Raw genomic sequence first — 18,473 nt, 5'->3', positions numbered from 1 at the left:
AGTAGGGGGAGTATGGAACAGGCAGCACCCTCAAACCTTCAGAAGTATGAGATGAACCCCAACAACTTGAAAAGGTGGATCTCTCTCACACGTACCGACACAGACTATCCCGCAATTCAATTGATCCTCAAAGGTTTTTATTGAATAGCGGAATAGGAAATATGATCAAAAAAAGTGTATGTATCTCGCACGTACACAACCACACTAGGCCCCAATTACTATTGTTTGTACCCCTAAAAGGCTAGATGAGGAGTAGGGGGGGTATGGAACAGGCAGCACCCTCAAACCTTCAGAAGTATGAGATGAACCCCAACAACTTGGAAAGGTGGATCTCTCTCACACGTACCGACACAGACTATCCCCCAATTTAACTGATCCCCAAAGGTTTTTGATTAAATAGCGGAATAGAAAATATGATCCAAAAAAAGTGTATGTATATCACACGTACACAACCACACTAGGCCCCAATTACTATTGTTTGTACCCCTAAAAGGCTAGATGAGGAGTAGGGGGGGTATGGAACAGGCAGCACCCTCAAACCTTCAGAAGTATGAGATGAACCCCAACAACTTGGAAAGGTGGATCTCTCTCACACGTACCGACACAGACTATCCCCCAATTTAACTGATCCCCAAAGGTTTTTGATTAAATAGCGGAATAGAAAATATGATCCCAAAAAAGTGTATGTATATCACACGTACACAACCACACTGGGCCCCAATTACTATTGTTTGTACCCCTAAAAGGCTAGATGAGGAGTAGGGGGAGTATGGAACAGGCAGCACCCTCAAACCTTCAGAAGTATGAGATGAACCCCAACAACTTGGAAAGGTGGATCTCTCTCACACGTACCAACACAGACTATCCCCCAATTTAACTGATCCCCAAAGGTTTTTGATTAAATAGCGGAATAGAAAATATGATCCAAAAAAAGTGTATGTATATCACACGTACACAACCACACTAGGCCCCAATTACTATTGTTTGTACCCCTAAAAGGCTAGATGAGGAGTAGGGGGAGTATGGAACAGGCAGCACCCTCAAACCTTCAGAAGTATGAGATGAACCCCAACAACTTGGAAAGGTGGATCTCTCTCACACGTACCGACACAGACTATCCCGCAATTCAATTGATCCTCAAAGGTTTTTATTGAATAGCGGAATAGGAAATATGATCAAAAAAAGTGTATGTATCTCGCACGTACACAACCACACTAGGCCCCAATTACTATTGTTTGTACCCCTAAAAGGCTAGATGAGGAGTAGGGGGGGTATGGAACAGGCAGCACCCTCAAACCTTCAGAAGTATGAGATGAACCCCAACAACTTGGAAAGGTGGATCTCTCTCACACGTACCGACACAGACTATCCCCCAATTTAACTGATCCCCAAAGGTTTTTGATTAAATAGCGGAATAGAAAATATGATCCAAAAAAAGTGTATGTATATCACACGTACACAACCACACTGGGCACCAATTACTATTGTTTGTACCCCTAAAAGGCTAGATGAGGAGTAGGGGGAGTATGGAACAGGCAGCACCCTCAAACCTTCAGAAGTATGAGATGAACCCCAACAACTTGGAAAGGTGGATCTCTCTCACACGTACCGACACAGACTATCCCGCAATTCAATTGATCCTCAAAGGTTTTTATTGAATAGCGGAATAGGAAATATGATCAAAAAAAGTGTATGTATCTCGCACGTACACAACCACACTAGGCCCCAATTACTATTGTTTGTACCCCTAAAAGGCTAGATGAGGAGTAGGGGGGGTATGGAACAGGCAGCACCCTCAAACCTTCAGAAGTATGAGATGAACCCCAACAACTTGGAAAGGTGGATCTCTCTCACACGTACCGACACAGACTATCCCCCAATTTAACTGATCCCCAAAGGTTTTTGATTAAATAGCGGAATAGAAAATATGATCCCAAAAAAGTGTATGTATATCACACGTACACAACCACACTGGGCCCCAATTACTATTGTTTGTACCCCTAAAAGGCTAGGAGTAGGGGGGAGTATGGAACAGGCAGCACCCTCAAACCTTCAGAAGTATGAGATGAACCCCAACAACTTGGAAAGGTGGATCTCTCTCACACGTACCAACACAGACTATCCCCCAATTTAACTGATCCCCAAAGGTTTTTGATTAAATAGCGGAATAGAAAATATGATCCCAAAAAAGTGTATGTATATCACACGTACACAACCACACTAGGCCCCAATTACTATTGTTTGTACCCCTAAAAGGCTAGGAGTAGGGGGAGTATGGAACAGGCAGCACCCTCAAACCTTCAGAAGTATGAGATGAACCCCAACAACTTGGAAAGGTGGATCTCTCTCACACGTACCAACACAGACTATCCCCCAATTTAACTGATCCCCAAAGGTTTTTGATTAAATAGCGGAATAGAAAATATGATCCCAAAAAAGTGTATGTATATCACACGTACACAACCACACTAGGCCCCAATTACTATTGTTTGTACCCCTAAAAGGCTAGATGAGGAGTAGGGGGAGTATGGAACAGGCAGCACCCTCAAACCTTCAGAAGTATGAGATTGTGTTCACTGTACCCCACAAAGATTGAGTTCACTGCACCCCACAATGATTGTGTTCACTGCACCCCACAAAGATTGTGTTCACTGCACCTCACAAAGATTGTGTTCACTGTACCCCCCAAAGATTGTGTTCACTGCACCCCACAAAGATTCTGTTCACTGTACCCCACAAAGATTGTGTTCACTGCACCCCAAAAAGATTGTGTTCACTGCACCCCAAAAAGGATGTTGTTCACTGCACCCCAAAAAGGATGTTGTTCACTCCACCCCAAAAAGATTGTGTTCACTGCACCCCACAAAGATTGTGTTCACTGCACCCCAAAAAGATTGTGTTCACTGCACCCCAAAAATGATTTTGTTCACTGCACCCCAAAAAGGATTTTGTTCACTGCACCCCAAAAAGGATGTTGTTCACTCCACCCCAAAAAGATTGTGTTCACTGCACCCCACAAAGGATTTTGTTCACTGCACCCCAAAAAGATTGTGTTCACTGCACCCCAAAAAGGATGTTGTTCACTGCACCCCAAAAAGGATTTTGTTCACTGCACCCCAAAAAGATTGTGTTCACTGCACCCCACAAAGGATTTTGTTCACTGCACCCCACAAAGATTGTGTTCACTGCACACCAAAAAGGATTGTGTTCACTGCACCCCACAAAGATTGTGTTCACTGCACCCCAAAAAGATTGTGTTCACTGCAGCCCAAAAAGATTGTGTTCACTGCAGCCCAAAAAGATTGTGTTCACTGCAGCCCAAAAAGATTGTGTTCACTGCAGCCCAAAAAGATTGTGTTCACTGCAGCTCACACACAGAAAAATGGATGTGGATCACTGACACCTGCCTATCTCCAATCCCACACCACACAGCAATATCGATTGTAGTTTGTAGAACACAGTTTCCCTAAAATTCAGCAGACTCTGTCCCTAACAGGATTGAGAAGAGATCGTAGATCAGGATTGAGTGCAGATTCACCCCACCCCCCACACAGCAATATCGATTGTAGTTTGTAGAAGACACTGACCCTATAATTCAGCAGACTCTATCCCTAAAATGCCTACAACTCGCCCTGCCTAAACACTCCGACCTGTCCCTCAATTCTATCCGGACACAAATGGTTTTTTCCTGCCTATCTTTCCCTAATCAGCAGCCAGCACGTTGATGTGTGCTCTGTCCCTGAATCTAAGCAGCATAATGACGCCGCTGCGGCTGCCTCGAACTTATAAAGACTTGGTCACATGCTTCAGACGGCCAATCACAGCTACTGAGACATTTGCAGGCATGGCTGGGATGGCTTAAGGCACACCAGTTAAACGATTGTTGATTGGCTGTTGAAAGCCCGCCATGAAAAGAGCGCCAAAGCATGCAAAACCCGGAAATAAAACGACCGAACACGGATTTTTACCCGAACATACAGTAAAGTGTCCGTGTCCGTGTTCGGGTACAAAAAATCCAATTATTCGGTACGAACACGAATAATACAGTCCGTGTTCGCTCAACACTATATAGGACCTTTTCAAATCTTGGCACAAGTTAATGCAGTTACTTTCCGCTTGAAACTTCCTGACAGTATGAGAGTTCATCCTGTTTTTCATGTTTCTTTACTTAAACCTTTCCATGAAAATTCCTTCCCTGGGAGAGTCCTTCCTCCTCCCCTGCCTGTGGTTGTTGAGGGTGAAGAGGAATTTATTGTAGAAGGAATAATTGACTCCAGGATCCACAGGAACAAGTTGCAGTACCTGGTGAAATGGGAAGGATACGGACCTGAAGAAAATTCTTGGGAACCTGCTGAGCATGTCCATGCTCCTAGACTGGTTCGGGAGTTCCATCAAAGGTTTCCGCTTAAGCCTGGTCCTGAGATGCCCTGTGGTCATCCTAGAAGGAGGGGCATACTGTCAGGGCCCAGATTCGAACCCAGGTCCTCAGTTGCTTCTGACAGTGCTTCTTCTTGCTGAGCTATCCAGCAGCTGATATCTATGCATACTAGATCTATGTGGTGACCTAGACCTTGTCCAGTTTCCTGCCTAGTTCCTTGCCCAGCCTCCTGTGAACTCTGAACCTTTGGCCACTCCTTTGTACTTCCTATTTAAGCCTGATCTGGAAACTTCCTGATGCCAGATTATTGTGCTTTGCCAAGATCTAGCTTTGTGTGCTTCATCCTCCTGAATCTTCCACTTGTGTACCGACCTCCAGCTACGTTCCAGGACTACGCATCTGCCTGCTGCCATTTTGCCCTTCACTGCTTGTGTACCGACCTTCGGCTAAAGACTACGACTACTCTTCTGCTTGCTCCCTTACTCCGGCTGATCTCTTGTGTACCAGACCCTGCTTATTGACCACGGTTGTGCTGCTGCTTCCTGCGACTGGACTCTGAGCCTGACCCAGTAATCGTGACAGGACCGTTATTTCAGGACCTGTCATCTATCACTCTGATTTATACATGCTGGCTATCTACAGATGTTTGTAAGTGTTTTTACCATTGGAATAAATTTTAATTAAGCGGTTTTACACTATGTTTGTGTACTCTGGCTTATTTTCTATATCGGTGTGCCACCTGGAGACCAAGACAACCTAATCCAGAATCCTACGGGTTAATTCAATCAACCACCATCCATGATTGAGTTTTTCTCCTTTGGGAGGATTTTCTGGCTTGGGAGGATTTTCTGGCTTTTCTGGCATCTACTGTAAGGTATCTGGGTCCATACCTTCTGGTGAGCACATTTGCCTTTTCACATTGGTGCTGGGTTTGTCTTCACGGATGAGTCTGGACACTAGAACACTTCAGCTTCACTTTGTGGTTTTCAACGTGTTATACGATTTATGGACTCGCTTTTTGTTATATTATTGTATGATTTTGATGTTTTCATCACAGTTATATGTATTCACTTTATATTTAGCGCTGCACTTTTCTGTATGAGATAATATTGAAATCCCAGAAGCTTGCAACGATCAAATGGGATGGACGCTTAAAGCCAGAGAGCATCACAGGGACAAAGTGACCCTCAACCTAGAAGTAGGGTGGCCCATCTCCCAGACATTCAAACCTAGAAGTAGGGGGGGGGGCATCTCCCAGACATTCAAAGCAAGGTAGGGGGCGAGGAGGAGGCCACAACCTTTCCCTTTAAAATGAAATCTCATACAGCCCTCGATCACTGAAAACAGGGAAAATAATCAAAATCACCTACCCATTATTTCACATGATTAAATACCCAAACATCCCTCTTTCATCTATTACCAACCAACATACCTAGTCTCCAAAGTAGAAACAATGAGGAGAAAGCCCACTCAAGATTAAACATCAAAAGGGAGGGGAGGCTAGAGGTATTAAGGTCCAAGGGGATACACTTAACTAAAATAAACAGAGAAAAACTCTAGTCGTAGATTGATGAGCCATTAACCCAAACTTCAGTTATATATATAAATTACTACAAGGCCAATCCGTTAATGCGATGTTGCCAGTCCACCCCCAAAGGAGAACCAGTTGCCATGCCAGCAGAAATCCTTGAGTAAAAGGTTACTATGACTCATCCCCACGGGAACCCTTTAAAAAGGGATCCTTTGGTGCCAAAGCAAAGCCGCCCCCTCCCTCCAGTTCAACACCTACAAAGCTCCGTTTTCTCTTTCTTTGTTTTTTGACATTCTTTCTGGGACGTGGTGTTGACAGGATTGGCCTAGTCTTTACTATAACAATGCCTTCAATACCTTGAGTCACCAAACCATAACAAGTATAGAAGGCAGTGGTTCAGGAAAGCTTGAGGAAACAGTCAAACGTCCCCTTATGGCTTATGTACATGCTTGTTCAGTGACTCAATTAATTGAAACCAGAGAGTCAGCATGACAGCCAAACAATCAGTACTTTCAAAAAGATAGGTTAGCAATGGCAGCATAAGAAAATAACCAGAATCTCTTGCCTGCTTCCATTCAAGATACCCAACCCTAATAACCTACCTCCTTTCTACATCTCCATACATCTACACCACCTGCCCCCCAAGAATATCCTTTACAATTCCCAAAATCCATGTCAGCCAAATTTTTTAATTTCTGTCAACTGGCCATGGTCCAGTGGTTGAAAACACAATGATCTAGGCTGCGTCGTGGATTCCCAGACCAATCCATCGGGGTCCTTATTGTTCTCTCTGCACAGTTGGTGCATCTTGTTTTGATTAAATAGTATACTACGTGCATCACTGTTTACTGCATAGTTCACCCACTCTGACTCCGAACACCTAGAACCAAACTACCAGGAGAATTGAGCACCACTTCAGCCACTTATGTCGGTCTACTGGTGTGTTAGGTTCCTGCACAAGACACTTGACCTACAAAGGGCCAAAAATTTTAAATCTGGCCACAGAATATGGGATGAATATAGGCTAAGAGCAATGGCAGATTCCAGGCGATGTGGTGATTTGAATGGGTGTGGGAAGCTCTTTTACCATTGAAATCACCTAAGTATGTTTTATATGACCTCTTCCTGTGCTTTAATTCCCATCTGCCAGGTGTTAGGTTAAGTGTTAAGGTTGGGATGAGGGTTAGGGTAAGTGTAATTTGTTGTTAAGTGTTGGAGATAGCAGATGGTGTAGGGAACATGGGTGCTTACACTGAAATGTAGGTTTGCTCAAATGTCCAGCACTAACTTTTGAGTGCTTAATATTACTTTCCACTACAGAAATTCCTGGATAAAATCAGAAGCCATGGACATACAGTCAGGTCCATAAATATTGGGACATTGACACAATTCTAATCTTTTTGGCGCTATACACCACCACAATAGATTTAAAATGAAACAAACAAGATGTGCTTTAATTGCAGACTTTCAGCTTTAATTTGAGAGTATTTACATCCAAATCAGGTGAACGGTGTAGGAATTACAACAGTTTGTATATGTGCCTCCCACTTTTTAAGGGACCAAAGGTAATGGGACAGATTAACAATCATAAATCAAACTTTCACTTTTTAATACTTGGTTGCAAATCCTTTTCAGTCAATTACAGCCTGAAGTCTGGAACGCATAGACATCACCAGAAGCTTGGTTTCATCCCTGGTGATGCTCTGTCAGGCCTCTACTGCAACTGTCTTCAGTTCCTGCTTGTTCTTGGGACATTTTCCCTTCAGTTTTGCCTTCAGCAAGTGACATGCATGCTCAATCAGATTCAGGTCCGGTGATTGACTTGGCCATTGCATAACATTCCACTTCTTTCCCTTAAAAAACTCTTTGGTTGCTTTCGCAGTATGCTTCGGGTTATTGTCCATCTGCACTGTGAAGCGCCGTCCAATGAGTTCTGAAGCATTTGGCTGAATATGAGCAGATAATATTGCCTGAAACACTTCAGAATTTATTCTGCTGCTTTTGTCAGCAGTCACATCATCAATACTGTAAATACAAGAAAATCAGTTCCATTGGCAGCCATACATGCCCACGCCATGACACTGCCACCACCATGCTTCACTGATGAGGTGGTATGCTTTGGATCATGAGCAGTTCCTTTCCTTCTCCATACTCTTCTCTTCCCATCACTCTGGTACAAGTTGATCTTGGTCTCATCTGTCCATAGGATGTTGTTCCAGAACTGTGAAGGCTTTTTTAGATGTTGTTTGGCAAACTGAAATCTGGCCTTCCTGTTTTTGAGGCTCACCAATGGTTTACATCTTGTGGTGAACCCTCTGTATTCACTCTGGTGAAGTCTTCTCTTGATTGTTGACTTTGACACACATACACCTACCTCCTGGAGAGTGATCTTGATCTGGCCAACTGTTGTGAAGGGTGTTTTCTTCACCAGGGAAAGAATTATTTGGTCATCCACCACAGTTGTTTTCTGTGGTCTTCCGGGTCTTTTGGTGTTGCTGAGCTCACCGGTGTGTTCTTTCTTTCTTAAGAATGTTCCAAACTGTTGATTTGGCCACACCTAATGTTTTTGCTATCTCTCTGATGGATTTGTTTTGTTTTTTCAGCCTAATGATGGCTTGCTTCACTGATAGTGACAGCTCTTTGGATCTTTTATTGAGAGTTGACAGCAACAGATTCCAAATGCAAATAGCACACTTGAAATTAACTCTGGACCTTTTATCTGCTCCTTGTAAATGGGATGGAATTGTAAATGAGGGAATAACACACACCTGTCCATGGAACAGCTGAGCAGCCAATTGTCCCATTACTTTTGGTCCCTTAAAAAGTGGGAGGCACATATACAAACTGTTGTAATTCCTACACCTTTCACCTGATTTGGATGTAAATACCCTCAAATTAAAGCTGAAAGTCTGCAGTTAAAGCACATCTTGTTTGTTTCCTTTCAAATCCATTATAGAGCCAAAAAGATTAGAATTGTGTCGATGTCCCAATATTTATGGACCTGACTATACATACCGTAGCCATATGCAGCCATACAGGGCAGTACTCACAGACAAAGCTGAACCATGAATTAAATTATCTTTAACATGTATAATATGTAAAAGTTCAGTAACGTTCTTGGATCCTTCAAACCTCACATGCCTCTTATGGCCCTAAATGGCCAGTGAGAGAGGAGTGTCTTGAACATACTGGGGTTGATTTACTAAAACTGGAGAGTGCAAAATCTGGTGCAGCTGGGCATGGTAGCCAATCAGCTTCTAACTTCAGCTTGTTCAATAAAGCTTTGACCAAAAAAAAAACAAACCTGGAAGCTGATTGGTTTCTATGCACAGCTGCACCAGATTTTGCCCTCTCCAGTTTTAATAACTCAACACTATTGGGTTGGTGGCATTCTGGAGCATTTCTTCCCCATGCAAGAGAGATGGAAGGTTTGACAAAGCCAACCAGTAATAAACAAATTACAGTTCTATTCATTTTCTCATAGCCCTGGGTAGCCAAATCATCTGGAGGAGACAAGATCTGGATTGCAGCCAGCTGCATTTATGGACATCAGCCCAAAATTGTCACTTGATGTGTTTCTGAAGATTTATCATGAAACACAGCAGGCAGAAATCTACAGGGTGCCAAAATAGCATGGTCATAAAAAAAACTGCCAACTCAGCCTACACTTCATAGCAAAAGTTGTACTATAGATTGGTCCGCTCTGAATTCTACCTTGGCATTTTATCCTTTCCGAGAACATAAAGGTGACAGGAAACAAACATATAACTTTCTATGTGTCCCTGCTTAGATGATAAAACTCAAACGATAACCGTGAATTTTTAAGGCACTGCAAAATAAAAAGTTTATACCTCTTAGAATTATTTTTCACAGTAATTTATTTATTTATTTATTTTTATTTTATTTTTAATTTCAATATCATATTAAAACAATTAGCATACCTAGAATCCATAAAGGTTCAAGTCTTATACAGTCGGATTAGTGGGACTTTTACCACTCTATGCTACCCCTCCACAATGCCACTATGTAACAATAATCACAAATATGAATACATTGAACATAAGTTCTCCAGTTCAAAGTTCTCAGAGGACACCGCTACTATCTCCCTGGATATCTGTTCCCTGGCTGTGTCTATATAGGGGGTCGTTGGTGCTTCCTGCTTGCTCCATTGGCCTGCTTTGAAAGGAGGGGGTATCGCCCCAAATTAACACGATGGGAACTTCACCTTTCACCCAGTCAGTAAACAAGCTTTGATTTCTCTATGTTGCAGTCCTGAAGAAGCAGTAATGATAGCTGCGAAACCAGTTGAGTTTGAGTGTATGCCACTTTGTGTTAGGATAGGCAGGCATGCCAGTACACAAGATGGCTCCTTTGTGTGGACAACTGTGCATCTTCACAGGCTAATCCACATTTTGTCTTGTGGATGTAGGAACTGGGTACATGCTAATGCTCATGCACGTGAAAGCACGAATGTGCGCATGCATGTGCATCGGCATGCTCATGTGCACCCATGACAAATAGTGGCTGGCTGCTGTTAGAAATCATGGGACCCCGTACAACCTTTCTGATGCCCCCCCCCACCTGAACCCCCCCTAAGGTGCAGGGGGACAGCAGCACTGACTTTATTCACCTACTCCCCAAAAATGAAAAAAAAGTCCTCTCCTCCTGGGCCCCTCTGTTGACGTGATGGGGCCCAGGGAAATTTAATTTAAGCCCTGGTAAGCAAGCAGGAGCAGGGGAGTGGTCTAGTAAAATCAATTTATTAATTTAGGCATAAATGAATAAAGTTCTCTGGGCCCCCATTTAGCTAGTGAGGCCTGTGCCCAGTACAACAGGACCAACTGTACTGCCTTTTTAGCGGCCCTGGATAGTGGCACCAAATGGGCTATTTAAACTGAGCCAGTGCTCAGGTTCAGTGCTGCTTCATCTTCAGCCTTCTTTGTCCTGAGAACCTGTTATCCTGTATACTACTCCCTGAACTCTGCCTGTATTGACCTCGGCTTGCCTTCTGACCACGCTTCTGTCTGCTCCACTGATCAGTTCCTGACCCAGCTTGTACCCTAACCACCCTTTTGTCTTTGCCCCTGTACCTGATCTGTCTTGCCATTATATGACCCAGCCTACCTAACTCTGCTATTTCTCCTGCTGTCACCAGGATCTACCTGCCAACCGGCTGTGCCAGTGCTTACCCACTGTCTGTTACCAGTATACGCCTCACCTGCCTGATGAGCAGCTTAGGTTTGTTGCTCATCAGCTGCCACCCAGCCTGTCTGCTTCACTGAAGACCTCTGTTGACTACCCCTGCCTGGCATGGACACCTGCCCTGCTACCAAGAGTCACAGGCACTCGTGCCACTCTGTACTCCTGCGCCTTCTGTCCACACCATCAGGGGCCCTGACTTAGAGGTGTAAGAGAGGCCTTCCTCATCATTTCAGGCTCTGCTACCAGGTATATGATACTTTGAATCACTGTGAATTTTGCTTATTTTGCTTTATTTTCACCTGGTAATCCTAAAAAATAACACACTTCCCTGGGTGGCTACATCACCCCCTCCTCTGTATCTATGGAGGGAGCAATGGTTTTCATCCTAGGCTACTCTCCTGGTATGGAGTACAAGCATGTCTGTATCTCTTATATGGGGGGGGGGCAGAGTAAATTATATTTTACAGAAGATGGCTAGGAAGGAAGATATTCCTTGGTGTATGTGGGTGCAGCGTGGTGCGGTGGCAATAACACACACAGTCCAGGTGCAAATAAGGGAACTTGTATTGAAGTAAATGAAAAGCAATTCACAATAGGCGGAAGGAAGCTGAACTGGGAACACTCACAATTGCCAACAGCGTGTAGCGGAACAGGTTTCAGCCAAACTGATAGCGTCTGTCCGGAGGGGCGGAATGCGGCCTGGCCGGTCTGAGCCCAAATGGGAAGGTGTCCAAGTAGAGTGGCAGATCCCTAAGCTTTCCCTATTCATCTGGAACCATTCCCTACCACTAATACAGTCCCTGACAGACATGTGACCTGTCCCTACACTACCAATACACTATATGTGTACCAAACCTAGGAGCCAGGGTCTTAAATAGACTCTGGCTGGCCCAAGATGGCCATGAGGGTCACATGGGCTGTCATTATCCAACCGGATTGCTGCCCCGGTGACCCAGGAAACCATAGAGAACCACGTTCCTCTTGCCTTCCTGTGTCTCTGCACTGCCACTGCAGATCAGCGCCACCTGCAGTGGAGAAAAGAGACTGCACCTACCTGCATGCAGCTCACAGGAAGCGACAAACACACAGCTTTTCTGGCAAGACCACCAGATATTTTTTTGTATTTGCTGAAAATATTCCAAGCTTGGAAAAAAAAATAAAATAAATGCAGCCGCCAAATCTAGGATTGTAAGCTGCAATATACTGTATTACAATTTTGTTTTAGGGTTTAGTTATCCTTTAACATTATAAGTAATCAATCAGAATTTTATATCATATCTTAACCAAGATAATGATTAACATCTCATATGTAAAATAAACAATCCCACATATCACATATGTTATGCTGTTAATACAACTTTCGAGGGCATCCTCTATGCTGGTATGTGAGATTTTCTTTCTCCAATATGGAAATAACAGCATCTTTCTCATGAACAAATGTAGGAGTTCCTGCGCTAGGAATAGTTATCTCATAACCAATAATTGCAATGATTCAGGAACCGAACCTCAGGGAGGATGCCTAATATAGAAAACCTGGACGTTTTTACACCGGTGCAAGATGTACTTCTGCATCAAGAATTTAAATACGAAAACTCAGAGCAGAAATAGGCAGCCAATGTTCGACCAAACTGTAAATATACTGTAGAAGGAGTAATTTTCAACCTCCCCCCCCAGGACTGAGCTGTATAAGAGCATAGGCATGCACAGGGGGGTGCCAGGTGTGCCTCAGTCTCATCTGACCACCTTAAACACACCTTAAAGATTCTGAGGCTACATGGAAAAAGGCGTTATGTCAGATGAGACTAAAATTGAATTATTTGGCCTGAACACCAAATGATCTGTCTGGTGGAAATCCATCCAAATAACACAATTCTTACAGTACAGCATGGAGGTGGTAATATCCAGTTATGGGGGTGGGGGGGGGGGGGTGTGGTAATATTCTGTTCTGAGGGTGGTAATATCCTGCTATGGGGGTGGTAATATCCTGTTATGGGGTGTTTCTCTGCAGCAGGGACTGGAGCACTTGTCAGGAGAGCAGGAAAAATGGATGGGGCAAAATACCATTCAATTCTTGAGGAAAATCTGCTGCCCTCTGCTGGCAGAACGTTGTGAATGGGAAAGGATTACCTTCCAACATGACAATGGCAAAAAGCACACATTAACAATGAGCACACAGTGGTTGGAGGAGAAGGCGGTGAATGTCCACCAATGAGCACACAGTGGTTGGAGGAGAAGGTGATGAATGTCCACCAATGAGCACACAGTGGTTGGAGGAGAAGGTGATGAATGTCCACCAATGAGCACACAGTGGTTGGAGGAGAAGGTGGGGAATGTCCACCAATGAGCACACAGTGGTTGGAGGAGAAGGTGGGGAATGTCCACCAATGAGCATGCGGTGGTTGGAGGAGAAGGTGGGGAATGTCCACCAATGAGCATGCAGTGGTTGAAGGAGAAGGCAGTGAATGTCCACCAATGAGCACACAGTGGTTGGAGGAGAAGGCAGTGAATATCTACCAATGAGACAACAGTGGTTGGAGGAGAAGGCAGTGAATGTCCACCAATGAGCACACAGTGGTTGGAGGAGAAGGCAGTGAATGTCCACCAATGAGCACACAGTGGTTGGAGGAGAAGGCGGTGAATGTCCACCAATGAGCACACAGTGGTTGGAGGAGAAGGTGGTGAATGTCCACCAATGAGCACACCGTGGTTGGAGGAGAAGGCAGTGAATGTCAACCAATGAGCATGCGTTGGTTGAAGGAGGAGGCAGTGAATGTCCACCAATGAGCACACAGTGGTTGGAGGAGAAGGTGGTGAATGTCCACCAATGAGCACACCGTGGTTGGAGGAAAAGGCAGTGAATGTCAACCAATGAGCACACAGTGGTTGAAGGAGGAGGCAGTGAATGTCTACCAATGAGCACACAGTGGTTGAAGAAGGCGGGAATGTCCACCAATAAGCAAACAGTGGTTGGAGGAGAAGGCGGAGAATGTCCTAGTCAGAGCACAGACTTAAACCCCCATCATCCAATCATGTGCAGGCAAAGAGGCTGTTTTTTTTATTTTTCTTGAATCTGATTGGGTATTCTTTGTAAAATGAAACTTTACCTCATTCACAAAGCTCTGGGGCAACTGCACTTGCTGAGGACAACTGCACTTTGCAAAGTGTACAGTCTTTTTACCTTCAGTAAATCAACCCCAATGTTCTGACATTATATTTTCTCGTTAAAGGTTACGTTGTTTTTCCAGTTTTGTTCATTTGCACTAAGGTGCCTTTATGTTTGTTGTTATCTTGCATCATTTAATTTAATTTGTCACACTGTGGCCTAACTCTCAGTTGATGATGAAATATTTTAAAATTCAATGACAGTATGGGTTTGTTATTTAAGGTCACACCACCGTGCTTGACTGTAGGCAGACACACTTGTCTTTGTACTCCTCACCTGGTTGCCGCCACACGCGCTTGACACCATCTGAACCAAATATGTTTATCTTGGTCTCGTCAGACCACAGGGCATGGTTCCAGTAATCCATGTTCTTAGTCTACTTGTTTTCAGCAAACTGTTTGCGGGCTTTCTTGTGCATCATCTTTAGAAGAGGCTTCCTTCTGCGATGACAGCAAAAGCAGACCAATTTGATGCAGTGTGCGGCGTATGCTCTGAGCACTGACAGGCTGACCCCCCACCCCTTCAACCTCTGCAGCAATGCTGGCAGCACTAATACATCTATTTGTCTATTTCCCAAAGACAACCTCTGGATATGACGCTGAGCACGTGCAATCAACTTCTTTGGACGACCATGGCGAGGCCTGTTCTGAGTGGAACCTTTCCTGTTAAATCGCTGTATGGTCTTGGCCACCGTGCTGCAGTTCAGTTTCAGGGTCTTGGCAATCTTCTTATAGCCTAGGCCAGTGATGGCCAACCTTGGCACCCCAGATGTTTTGGAACTATATTTCCCATGATGCACTCTGCAGTGTAGTTGAGCATCATAGGAAATGTAGTTCCACAACATCTGGGGTGCCAAGGTTCGCCATCACTGGCCTAGGCCATCTTTATGTAGAGCAACAATTTTTTTTTTTCAGATCCTCAGAGAGTTCTTTTCCATGAGGTGCCATGTTGAACTTGCAGAGACCAGTATGAGAGAGTGAGAGCGATAACACCATATTTAGCACACCTGTTTCCCATTCACACCTGAGGACCTTGTAACGCTAACGAGTCACATGACACTGGGGAGGGAAAATGGCTAATTGGGCCCAATTTTGACATTGTCACTTAGGGGTATTCTCAAGTTTGTTGCCAGCAGTTTAAACATTAATGGCTGTGTATTGAGTTATTTTGAGGGGACAGCAAATTTACACTGTAAGGGCTCTACACACGGTCCGCCTCCGTAGGCGGATCCGTGTTGCTCAGCGGGGATCGATCCGCAATCCCCGCTGAGCCGGCGGATGACAGCTCCGTCTCCGCTTGCAGAGCGGAGAGGGAGGCGTCTCAGCCCCCGCTGCCCTCTATGGGGGATCGGATGAGAGCGGACCGCCTGTCCACTCTCATCCGATCCGATCCGATTACTGAACGGATGGAAAAATAGGGTTTCCATCCATCAAGATTTCACGGACAGGATCGGATACGGATGGCAGCGGGTGTCAGCGGAGGTGTCTCCCCTGACACCCGCTGCCCCATAGAGCTGCATGGAGGATCCAATCAGATCCACCTAAAAAACTGACAGGCGGATCTGATCGGATCGCACGTGTGAAAGAGCCCTTATACAAGCTGTACACTCACTACTTTACATTGTAGCAAAGTATCATTTCTTCAGTGTTGTCACATGAAAAGATAGAATAAAATATTTACAAAAATGTGAGGGGTGTACTCACTTTGTGAGATACTGTAATACTGTATATGAGTGTAAAATGACATTAACTCATAGCTGTGCAAAAAAAGTATCAATGAATATCAATACAATGAAGTGCAATGTGCAATGAACAAATATCAAAAGGATACGTGTGAATGTAAAATGACAATAACTCATAGCTGTGCAAAAAAATATATCATAAAAAATTAGAAAGATAAAGTGCATTAAGTGACAGTCCACTGTAAAAGTGAAGCTGCCTCTATTGCAACAGTCCAAACAAACGGTTAGGAATATTGTCCACTTCCACCAACGATGTCTTAATCCAAAGAAGGGGTTTACCAGGATGTGTACATCCACCACCCCGGGAGAGGGAGTTCATACCGAATTTAGCGGCACAGTGTCAATTAGGTATGGAACGGGAGCGTACATAATAATAATAATCTCTGGCAGACTGACATCATCATTTTCCATTTTATCAGGACTCTTCTAGTGCATCATATACTCGAATAACCATAAAAAACAAAAAGTCTCCTCATAGTGTAAAACCTTCTCAAAGGAGTTTTATTAAAAAGTAGAACACTTACATCTAATCTGAAGTAACAGGCGATTCAAATAAGGAAGTAATGAATATGTGATCACAATTGGAATCCAAACAGGTGCAATGACATGGAGCAAGCTCAATACCAACCAACGCGTTTTGTCCACACTGACATCATCTGGGGTATCGTTTTCATCTGCCCTAAACCAGAATAGATGTCATGACGTTGCTTCAGGCCTGCTAGATAATCGAGGCGATTGGAGACAATCTGGCCTCTCTTCACCTCTATGGCCAGCTGCTGGAACTGCCAAATCAGATCCCAGGCTTTCCGGTGAGAGGGGTAAGCTTGAGTAACACCGGCAACTGCCTGAGGGAGGGATGTGACCCCTCCCGCTGCTTCTAAAAGTGATGCAGCAGCCAATTAGCCACTCGGATCACTTTAAGGAAAAAGATAACCGCCGGATGAAAGTTTAAATACAGGAATTAATGGCTGACAGCTGCAGTCATAGCCCTGGTAAACTGCTTGTGCACAGATTATCGACCTTCTACCCCTTAAATCACTGTAATGGTGGCAATCACACATTTAGAGAGTGAATATAGTAAAGTTGTCTGCCCAAAGTAGTGCTTGCTTTAGGTTCAGGATGTAGGTTGGTGCTTTTAGAGTTTCGGGCTGCAGCCTCTCTTATTGCGAGGGAAAAGGCTCTTCACGGCCAACTTTTGGATGGGTATAGAGGCGCTCTTGGTTTGTTACGCTTGAGGGTAAAATTAAGGAGCTGTATTGAAGTTAACAGTTCACAGGTATTATTATTACTATACAGGATTTTTATAGCGCAAATAGTTTGTGCAGTGCTTTACAACATGAGGGCAGACAGTACAGTTACAACACAATTCAAGACAGGAGGAATCAGAGAGCCCTGCTCATTAGAGCTTCCAATCTAGGAGGGAGGGTCAAGTGATACAAAAGTTAATAACTGTGGGGGATGAGCTGATGGAGAAAATAAAAGTACAGGAGTTGGGTGGGGGCAGAATAGGCTTCCCTGAAGAGAAGGGTTTTCAGGGATCATCTAAAAGCAGAGAGGGAGATATTCGGACAGATTGGGGAAGGGAGTTCCATAGGATGGGAGAGGCTCAGGAAAAGTCCTGGAGGCGAGCATGGGAGGAGATGACGAGGGAGCTAGAGAGCTGGGGGTCTTGGGAGAAACAAACAGAAAGATCTGGTTGGTATTTTGAGACTAGGTTTGTGATGTCACTGGGAGCCAAGTTGTGGATGGCTTTGTAAGTTATTGTTTTGAACTATTTTGAATTTAATTTGTTGGGTGAGTGGCAGCCAATGGAGGGATTGGCAGAGAGGAGTAGCAGACATTGAGTGGTAGGTAAGGTGGATGAATCTAGAAGCAGTATTCATGATGGACTGAATGGGGGGATAGTCTATGTAAGGATAAGCCAATGAGAAGGGAGTGCCAGTAGTCGAGGCGAGAGATGACCAGGGAGTGAACTAGGAGCTTTTTGGTGTCATTGGTTAGAAAGGGGCGTAATTTGGAGATGTTGCAGAGGTTTGAGGAAGAAAGATTTGGGTGATTATTGGATGTGCGGCCAAAAGGATAGTTCAGAGTCCAGAATTACAGGTAACAGGTAAATCCAATGTGTTTTGAGGGAAATGCCTTTACCTTCATTCGGGCTGTAGTGATGGATTTGAATGGAATGGACCTGGAACAATAGGTGTTATTGGAATAGCGAGGTGGCTAAGAATGGGGCCCGTCAGAAGCTGTCCAATTACAGAGTGGTGGCAAGACACCCTGTTCCAGGTCCATTCCAATCATATCCACCATTAAAGGCCTGATGAAGGGGGGTGCATTTCCTCGGAATGCGTTGGCTTTACCTCAGAATTTTTTAACGTCAATAAACTCCTTAAGTTTACCCTCAAGTGGGACAAACCTTTATACCCAGTGCGCCTCTACACCCATCCAAAAGCTTCATACA

General features: G+C 44.3%; 1 protein-coding gene across 1 annotated transcript in view; it reads right to left on the bottom strand.

The window, feature by feature from the left end:
* Positions 1-18,473, bottom strand: part of ZMAT4 (zinc finger matrin-type 4) — an 866,722-nt gene that overhangs the window by 277,395 nt on the left and 570,854 nt on the right. The window lies entirely within an intron of this gene.

The sequence above is a fragment of the Pelophylax lessonae genome (assembly GCF_965119305.1).
Source record: "Pelophylax lessonae genome assembly, chromosome: 9".
Classification (NCBI taxonomy): domain Eukaryota; kingdom Metazoa; phylum Chordata; class Amphibia; order Anura; family Ranidae; genus Pelophylax; species Pelophylax lessonae.
Note: the sequence above shows the minus strand (reverse complement) of the source record. Positions and strands in the feature narration are given on the sequence as shown.